Below are 10,122 nucleotides of genomic sequence, written 5' to 3'. Positions count from 1 at the left end.
GAACCCGCCATTTTGGCCTGGCCGCTCGGCCCATCCGGGCCTGAGAATAGCGGGGGTGCCGGATAATCGCCATTTTGGGTGTCTCCGGCGATTCTCCGGCCCGCGGAACTCGTCGGGGCCGTTCCCGCCGCTTGGGAGGATCGCGGGAGGGCATCGGACCGGCGTCCCGGGAAATTGTGGCGGCCCAGGCGATTCTCCCAACCGGCGCGGGAGTGGAGAATCTCGCCCCAGTGGTCACTGGTGAAAGTATTATTGAACTATCTGTAACAGAAATCAAATCATCAAGTGCAGTTGTTTTGGGCAAAGTCTCGCATTCTAGGTCATTGATATCCAAGGTATCCAAACCCCGGTGGTAGGAAAAGCTGACACATTATTTGTTGTATTTCGTATCACACCACGTATTTGTAATTATTGCCCTTATTGCTGATGTAGCTACGAATGATTTACTGTTTCATGTAGTGAGCCACATGTACAAATGGTTTCCTTTTCTAAATAGGCAGGGCTGACACTGCGCTGAAATTTATGAGATAGATATGTTGGAAGCTTGCCAATTGCAACATACAGCAAAGCACATAGTATAACTTGAGCAATACTATGGATAGTTGAAAATGTTTACTAACAATAATAGGGACCAGCATGAAGGTCACCATGCAAGTTTCTAATGCAGGGGGAAAATATAATGGGGGTAGGGGGAATAGCCCCTCTATAATATCCATGTTGTAAAGGTTGTGCGCCCCTTTAGGCTGGTGTCCATATTTACTAGTCAAATGTTTCCACCAGTCTTTCTCGTATGCCAACTGGTGGGTCTATTTTCAGTTTAATGCTATAAATGGCAATTGATGATGAGTCACAGATATCACTCCGATCATATTTCAGCTCACAGGGTAATTATGGATGCGAAAGTTGGTCAGTCTAACATCCCACTATCGTAGCTCCTAACTTTAAAAACAATCCCAGATTTCCTTTTTGTCGCCTCTACACCATCCAGAAGCTTTCATTCTCATCACTTTTCACATGATGAAGATTTTCCTCACACCTATCTTAAAAGTGCTCTTCCTTTTGTAGTATGAGACAGTGTCCCAGCTGTTTAATTTACAGTAATATTCCAGGTTAATTCATTTTCTGTTTCCTTAAATTTTCTGCGTACCTCCATAGGATCATCTCTCTCCTTTCCTGGGTGAAATCCCAAGTCTCTCCAGTATTCGCTCATAACACACAGGCTGGTGGTTACTCTTTCACTCTTCTCTGAACTGTTTCCAGTGCCTCAATCCCTCTCTTGTCCTTCCACGACCCCAATTGAGCACCACATTTTGACTGTGATCTTACTGGGGCACTATACGGTCTGATTGCAATCTGTTCTTTATATTAATTTACTGTTTTGGTTATATAGCTCTCACTGACCTCCACTGGCTCCTGGTCAAGCGGCATCTTGGATTATAAAATTCTCATCTTTGTTTTCAAATCCTTTCATGACCTCGGTCCTCCCTATCTTTGTAATCTCCTCCAGCACCACAGCAAGATAACTCCACTCCTCTAATTCTGGCCTCTTGTTCATTCCTAATTTGGATTGTTCTGCTATTGGTGGCTGTGCTGTGTAGGCCTTGAGCCTCTGTCATTCCCTTCCTGCACATCTCCGCCCCCTACCTCTCCTTCCTCTTTTAAAACCTACCTCCGTGAGCTTTTTATCATTTGACCTAATATCACCTGAATTGGCTAGGTGTCATATCATATTCAATGTTTTTGTGAAGTGACTTGACCACTTAACTTTCTATCCTCCAATCCTTGTTTGTTAACACCATCAGCCTACCTCTACCCTATACTATTTCTTGTTCCTTCAAGGCCATCATTACCTTTCTTTGTTGTACTCCGTTCCTTCTAGTTAAAAGTATTAAAATGAACAGTCATTAATAACAAATTTTGTACAAATGTTTTGCTGTTTGATGACATGGCGGGCAAACTGAGGGAAATAAAACAGCTTAAATGACACTACGACAAACTTAGAATCCTGAAAGAATTGAATATGTGGAGAAGATTAGCTCCAAGCATTTCAAAGTGGTGTCAATATTCTGCCCATTTTTCTTAGTTCTTATTTAATCTTTCTTTTTCATTTTATCCGCTCTTAATCAAAGCCTGCTTCGCATCCTTTTAATCTCTAACAACCATTCGCAAACAACTAAGTCTTCTTCAGTATGGCTTAAAAGGATCACATACTCCAATCCACTGCATCACCTAGTGATCCCACAACACAACACAACAAAAGATGTACAGTACCTTCCCTGCCCACAGCTGGTAGCGGATGAGGCCTTTGGGGTGGGCTGGCTTAATCAGACAACGGCCAGAAGGTGGCAGAGTCACCACTTGCACCCTCCCACCCAATTAAATGCACTCCTGTGTCCAAACCCGCTACTGAGGTGGTATTAATATCTACCCATCATTGCAACAGTCCACTTATTTTGTATTCCTGAATCCAGTTTTCCCAAACATTTTGAGCTTGTAGAACCCCTAGTGACCTCTTAAGTACACCAGGGAACCCTAAACGTTCTCGCAATAGGAGGGCGGACGCCCTTGCCTTTGCCTCCCTGCTCGCCCGCCGTAGAATCCTGTTTGGCTGGCGATCAGCAGCACCACCCAAAGCTGCAGACTGGCTGTCCGACCTCTCAGAATCTCTCCAAATGGAGAAAATCAAGTTCGCCATCCGAGGGTCAGACGACGGCTTCCACAGAACGTGGAAGCCATTCACCCAATTGTTCCGGGAACTGTGTGTGGCCAACGAACAAGTTGAAGAATAGCCAGGTAGCCAAGAATCAGGGGAAAGTAGCCAAGGTGTGAGCGAGAGGAATAGACCAGGGGGGACAGCTAAACCTAAGAGAAAAGAAAAACGAACCACAGGAGAAGGGGGGTGGGGGACGAAGAGGGAGGAGTCAGGGAACAATAGAGGGGAACCAAAAAGGGGGGGGGGGGGGGCAGGCAAGGGAATGATAGCTGGAAGGAGGGCATGGGAAACGACAACAAACGTGGCAAATACAGTAACAGAGAGCAAGGAAAATACAGGTGAAAGACGGGACAAACGGCCGAAGAGGAGGTGAATGCGAAACGACAACGGCAGCGAAAACCGTCTGGGAGAAGCAAATAACAACACCAACACCAGATCCATTCTCGTATTGCCCTCTCTGTATTAGACATAACTAATGTCATTGTTTCTCCGGCACCCAAATGTATATGTATCTCCCCAGTTACACCCCCCCCCCCAACACCCCACCGATGGAGAACTTCTATTCCTTAGTGCTCACGAACCTTACACCAGCAAAACACCCCTTAAATCGGGTGAAAAACGACCAAGAAACTCCACCTCGAGTGGGAGCCATCAAATGTGTGACCACTTGCTCCTTGGCCTCCACCAGAAGTTTCAGGAGGAATATATATTTTTGCCTTCGCGTGGGTGAATTGCAGATTCACCAGAATGATTCCGGGTCTAAACGTGTTAAATTGTATACCAAGCTTGTATTCCCTTGAAATATTGATACAATGAGAGGTGATGGAATCGATGAGGGTGATCTTTTGCTTGGGAGAGACCAGAACTAGGGAACTTAAAATTGGACTTGGGCCTTTTCAGGTGTGGTGGGGGCGATTCTCCAATATGGAACCGTCGCGTTTCACGACGGCGCGAAACGGGCCCGGGTACGGCCGCTCCAGCCTCCTTTCGCGGTGCCAAATGGGCGCCGCGCCAGCCCGCCCATGCGCAGTTGCGCCGCACCAACCTGCGCATGCATGGGGGACTTCTTTAGCGCGCCGGCCCCGACTCAATATGGCGTCGGTGTTCAGGGGCCGGCCGCGCCAGAAATTAGGCACGGGGGGATAGAGGCCGGCCCGCTGATCGGTGGGCCCCGATCGCGGGCCAGACCCCATTGGAAGCCCCCCCGGTGAAGGAGCCCCCCTCCCCCCCCCACACACACACAGCCCCCCCCCCCCCCCGACCGTTTGCGCAGAGTTCCCGCCAGCAGCGACCATGGGTGAATGGCACCAGCGGGACTCTGTCGGATCCACGCAGCCGCTCGGCCCATCCGGGCCTGATCACATCTTGGACATACACTCACATTCCTTTGGTCAAAATGCTGGGACTTCCATATGCAACAGCATTGGGGGGGGGGGGGGGGGGGCACCTCATTCACATGATCTGCAGCGGTTCATAGAGACCCCACACTAACTACCTTCTGGAGGGGAACTAGGGATGGACAATAAATTTTGTACTCGCCAGTTCTATATGGCAGGAATGATGTTTCAAAAACCATCTTCCCTGTGTGTGGCTCTTTCGCTCTCTCTCTCTCTCTCATGAGGTTAAAATAAAACAGTTCAAAAAAGTCACTTTGGACAGGCCAAAATCACATAAATTACATAATTCTTGAAGATGCTGTTCTCCATGGAGGGACAACTAATTGTTTTTGTGCTGTTCGGTCTGGTGAAGCTCTATTGCACGGTGTTGAAGAGGCTGGCGGCGGCAGCATTATCTCAGTCAGCATCAGCATACTTTAACACTCAGTGCAGCGTGACTCTTTGATCAACAACTGTTCCAATAAATCTACGAGGGACACTTGTTTACCTTCAGGTTGTCAAGCCGCAGATACTTTCAAAATTTTTCAGTGCATGATTAAGCCAGTGAACCAGAAACACTCTTTGGCCGTTGGGAAACCAAGATAATTGCAGAGTCTAAAGGTAACTTAAAAAAAACCTTTTCAGTGCTGTAAGAAAAGGGCGATCTGAGAAAAGGTGAGAACATGCAAGAGATGAAATGGTCCTAAAACGAAAGGTGAGCACAAGATAGTACACAATATGCCAAATTGTGCTCCAGCAGGACATTTAATGGTGTCTGGCGTTAGTTAGGCTTGACCTTGCATCTACGTTTGTGAAATCTTTGCATGGTGCAAGTGTGAGCTGGTCATGTCACAGCAAGAGGAAGCCAACCCTGTGGAGACCGAGTGAATAAAGCACTGGAATAAATGCTATGGATCTCCTTATCTACAAGCCAAACATACAAATGTGCTGCTGACCCAAAGATAGGCAGCAATTTAGATGGAAGTGCAATTTTACCAGGAGATGTTGATAAATTAAGTGAATGGGAAAGACTGTGGCAAGTAGATTTCAAAGTATGCAAATCTGAGGTAATTTACTCTGGATCAAAAACAGACAGAACAAAGTACTTTCTAAGAGATGAGAAGATAGAAAAAAAAAAATGGAGATCCAAAGAGAACTGGGGGTTCGGGTCATTAAATTGTCACGAACAAGTACAGAAGTGTGGCAGCCTGACAGAACCTAGTTTTGGACTCGATTAAATTGGATATTTTAAATTTCAGAATTGGGCATTTTAGTCAAACACAAACTGCCAGAACATGCCTGATCCTGTGCCGTCAATTAGGAGATCATCGCACCCTATTGATATGCACTGGTCTATTGTCAGTCGTCCAGATCGAGCCAGACTCTTGAGCATCCAGAGTTCCTGCCATTACTTTATTTGGCAACAGGTTATATGCAAGCAACACCACCAGATCTGGGCACATGGGGGCGTCCCCGGTGTCCTGTCAAGCCGACATCAAGAAACCCACTGGGAGGGCAGCACGGTGGCGCAGTGGGTTAGCCCTGCTGCCTCACGGCGCCGAGGTCCCAGGTTCGATCCCGGCTCTGGGTCACTGTCCGTGTGGAGTTTGCACATTCTCCCCGTGTCTGGGTGGGTTTCGCTCCCACAACCCAAAGATGTGCAGGCTAGGTGGATTGGACACGCTAAATTGCCCCTTAATTGGAAAAAATGAATTGGGTACTCTAAATTTTTTAAAAAAGAAACCCACTGGGTTTCGGGACCTCCTTCCAAGACCTCATTGGCCAGAAGCCAGAGCAGTTTTGGAAAGGCGCAGAGGGAGGGTGGATAGAAATAGACGCCCGAGGCACACCAGAAGTGAAGACTCCATACAGAGGCAATCAAGACGTCTGCCCAGAGGCAGAAGGAAGCAGTGTGCGTGACCCCACTTCGCAACGACAGACCTGAGAGAGTCGGAGAATTGGACCCACGGCTCAACCAAAGTCACCTTAATGGGTAGTATAACGAATCTTGGAAATCTTTAGTAAATGTTATTGGGTTAATTTAAGGGTAAATATTGTTGAATAAAATTGATTTGATTTTATACTACTGTTGTCCTTTGTTTTCCTGTCATATGAGTGTCCCTTTAAGAAAAGTTTTGTTTTACCACATGGCTTGTAGTACAGCTTCAGTGATGTCATTTGTGGGTGGAGCTGGGCTGTGACTGTCAAGTAAGAGGGGGTTTAGTTTTCTTGGTTTCGTTTTTGGTTTGTTTGTTTAGATTGCAGAAGAAGAAGCAGTGTTGGAAAGCACTGTGTTAAACTGTAGGATGTTTCCCTGTTTTCTCTGTTTTATTTTAAAGCTCTTCCAGTGAACTGAAAACATATTGGGTGCGGCAAGCTGCCTTGGTAACCTTAAAGCTAGAGTTGATTTCCTGAATGAGTTTTGAATCTGCTGGTTGGAAACTAGATCAGAATCTCGGAAAGGACCAGTCCTGTTCAAGTGAGATTACAGTGTGCTGGGCCATTTCCTTGAAAGGGTTTTGGTTTAATTGGATTTTGTATTGAATTGCAACAGCTAAGGGGGATTCATTAAGAGTTATACACATAGATTACTGTAGCTGTTGTGCTTTTTTCATGTTTGTAATTGATAAATTCTTGCAAAGTCTTTTATATATGTTATATACATTCTTATAATAAACTTTGCTTTGATAAAAGGGCCCAGGAAGTCTGATGAATCACACCTGAAACGAAGGCTCTTGTGCTCATCCCAGCCAAATTCAACATAAAAGTTATAGGTCAGGTGAGCTTCATAACACACTTTGAAGTTTCTACGTCCTGGCTCATAACACTCCTCGCTAATAACGACATCTGGGTAAAACGTTTGATTAAAATACTGGTCGAGGGCAGCATGGTGGCGCAGTGAGAAGCACTGCTGCCTCACGGCGCCGAGGTCCCAGGTTCAATCCCGGCTCTGGGTCACTGTCCGTGTGGAGTTTGCACATTCTCCCCGTGTTTGCGTGGGTTTCGCCCCCACAACCCAAAGATGTGCAAGGTAGGTGGATTGACCACGCTAAATTTCCCCTTAATTGGAAAAAATGAATTGGGTACTCTAAATTTATTAAACAAAGAAATAATAAAATACTGGTCGAAATATCTGAGATTTTTACAACAGAAGGTAGTCAAAATGTTAATGGAATTTCCTGCCCTATATACCTGGGAGGCTAGAATTCAAGGGGCTACAGCAATGCAAAGTGCTGATTAACCTATTCCTGGAGTAATGTGAACAGTGCTGGGCACCACATCTTAGGAAGGATATAATAACCTCAGAGGAAATTTGATGCAGGTTTACCAGAATGATATCTGGTTAAATTACATGGAGAGATTACACACAGTAGGATTTGAATCCCCTGGAATTTACAAGGTCAAAGAGCGATTTGATTGAATTTTCAGTATAGCTGTTGGGGAGTTTAGGAATAAGGGAGATAATCTAAAAATTAGAACCAAATCTTCGGTAAAATTAGGAAACACTACTACATGCACTGGGTGAGAAATGTTTGCAACTCTTTTCCATGAATAACAATTGATGCTAGAGCCATCATTAATTTTAAAACTGAGGTTGATTATTGTCAACCAAAGGTATTAACGGACAATGGCGAGAAGGTGGGTTAAAGGAATGAACACAATCTCAGTTAGTCGGGAGGGGAGCTGAGGCGTCAGTGCCTTTGTCTATTTTAAGGGACTGGGTGTCTCTCGCCAGCTGTAGCGACACTCAATAGCCTTCGGATAGACGGTTTGAAACTCATCCCCCACCCCATCCAATGCCATTTGTCTCTTTAAAAGAAAAGAGGGCGGCATGGTGGCACAGTGGTTAGCACTGCTGCCTCACAGCTCCAAGGTCCCGGTTTCAATTCCAGCCTCGGGTGACTGTATAGAGTTTATACTTTCTCTCCGTGCCTGTGTGGGTTTCCCCCGGGTTCTCTAGTTTCCTCCCGCAGTCCAAAGATGTGCTGGTAAGGTGGATTGGCCATGCTAAATTGCCCTTAGTGTCCAAAAGGTTAGGTTGGGTTACGGGGATAGGTGGAGGTGTGGGCTCAAGTAGGGTGCTCTTTCCAAGGGCCGGTGCTGACTCGATGGGCTGAATGGCCTCCTTTTGCACTGTGAATTCTATCAACTGTGGAAGAAGCTTGAGGTGTTAAATGACTTATCTTGATCCTATGCTCCTAACCAATCAGAAATATTGTGAAATTAACAGTGCAAGGACTGTAAAGGAAGAATAAATTAGAGCGGATGGCTTCAATGCCAAATTAAGTGCAGATAAAGAAATAAAAAGCAAACTGAAGAAGAGAAAAAAGACAAAGGAACAGTAATTTTTCAAGTTTCACCTTTTGCAATCTTTAAAATCTTCAACAACATGTAGACACTGAAGGAATGAGATCTGCACTTTTAATAGTTAATTTTCAGTACCAGAGAGATAGTTTGGCTATAATTAATGTTAATAAAGTAATTGGAAGGATACTTCAACTGCAGTGGACAAGACTTAACTTATTGTGGTACAATTAGTTAATATCAACCATGCAAAAACAGTAACTACACACTATTCAAAGTGGGAGCCAGACAGTTAGATACTGTTTTTGTGAAGTTAATGGTGTAGCGAGACTAACATTTGGATTTTTGAGTTTAACTTGTGCATCTGCACCTGCCAGAAGCTCTTATATAATTTGTGCATAATTAGCCTCGCTGTTATTGTGACAGGAAAATCTGGGTCATACAGAATGATCACTTGTGAATATTTTGAGGATATAAAGACATGAAGAATATGCAGTCATATCTCAGGGTGTTAATGAAATGACAGCCCTTGACAAGTTAAAGGAGCTTAAAGTCAACAAATCCCAAGGTTTGATGGTATCTACGAATGTTAAGAGAGGCTAGCAGGAAGATTTGTTAGGTGTTGCCACGAGGGAGTTATTACTGGGGAAGCACCAGTAGATTGAAAATAGGTTTAATATGGTGCCCATAATTAGGAGTGTTCGACAGGGTGTGCTGACCACTGTGTTGCCAGGAGCTCATGCGCATTTGTCACTAAGATTGAGACGATGTGATCAGCTGCCTCTGCCAATTACCTCCCATCCCCTCGCCCATTGATCCAAACTTTCTCTAAGGATCCCCTCATCCTTACTCTGAACTCGAATCTTCCTTTAGTCTCCCTCCTATCCCTCCTTTCATACCCTCACTAAGCTCATTTGGTCCATCTCCTGCTCTCCCGACCATATTTCCAATAAACTGCTGACCACCCAACCTCCCTCCCTGGATCCCTTGTTGGGTAGCACAGTGGTTAGCACTATTGCTTCACAGATCCAGGGTTCCAGATTTGATTCCCAGCTGGGTCACTGGCTGTGTGGAGTCTGCATGTTCTCCCCGTGTCTGCGTGGATTTCCTCCGGGTGCTCTGGTTTCCTACCACAAATCCCGAAAGACGGCTGTTAGGTGAATTGGGCATTCTGATTTCTCCCTCTGTGTACCCGAACAGGTGGCAGAGTGTGGCGACTAGGGGATTTTTACAGTAACTTAATTGCAATGTTAATGTAAGCCTACTTTTAACAATAAAAGATTATTATTATTACATGGGCAAAAGAACTAAACAACACTCCAGAGAATATCAAGGCAGCATTTCACCGAGTGTGGCATCAAGGAGCCCAAGAAAAACTGAAGTTAATGAGAAAACTCCACTGATTGGGCTCATAGCTGACACAAAGGAAGATGGTTATGATTGTTGGAAATCTATCATCTTAGCTCCAGGACATCACTGCATGAGTTCCTCAGGGTAGTGCCGATTAAGAACAATACAGCACAGGAACAGGCCTTCGGCCCTCCAAGCCTGTAACGGTCATGATACCAACCTTGGCCAAATGCCTCAGCATTTCCTTGTGCCGTATCCCTCTATACCCATCCTATCCATGTATTTGTCAAGATGCCTTTTGAACGCCATTAAATGTATCTGATTCCATAACCTCTCCTAGCAATTCCCGTACCAGCCTCACCGAACAGGCGCTGGAAT

The sequence above is a fragment of the Scyliorhinus torazame genome, chromosome 3 (genome assembly GCF_047496885.1).
Source record: "Scyliorhinus torazame isolate Kashiwa2021f chromosome 3, sScyTor2.1, whole genome shotgun sequence".
NCBI lineage: Eukaryota > Metazoa > Chordata > Chondrichthyes > Carcharhiniformes > Scyliorhinidae > Scyliorhinus > Scyliorhinus torazame.
The sequence above is the reverse complement of the archived record's forward strand: the minus strand, read 5'-3'. Positions refer to the sequence as shown.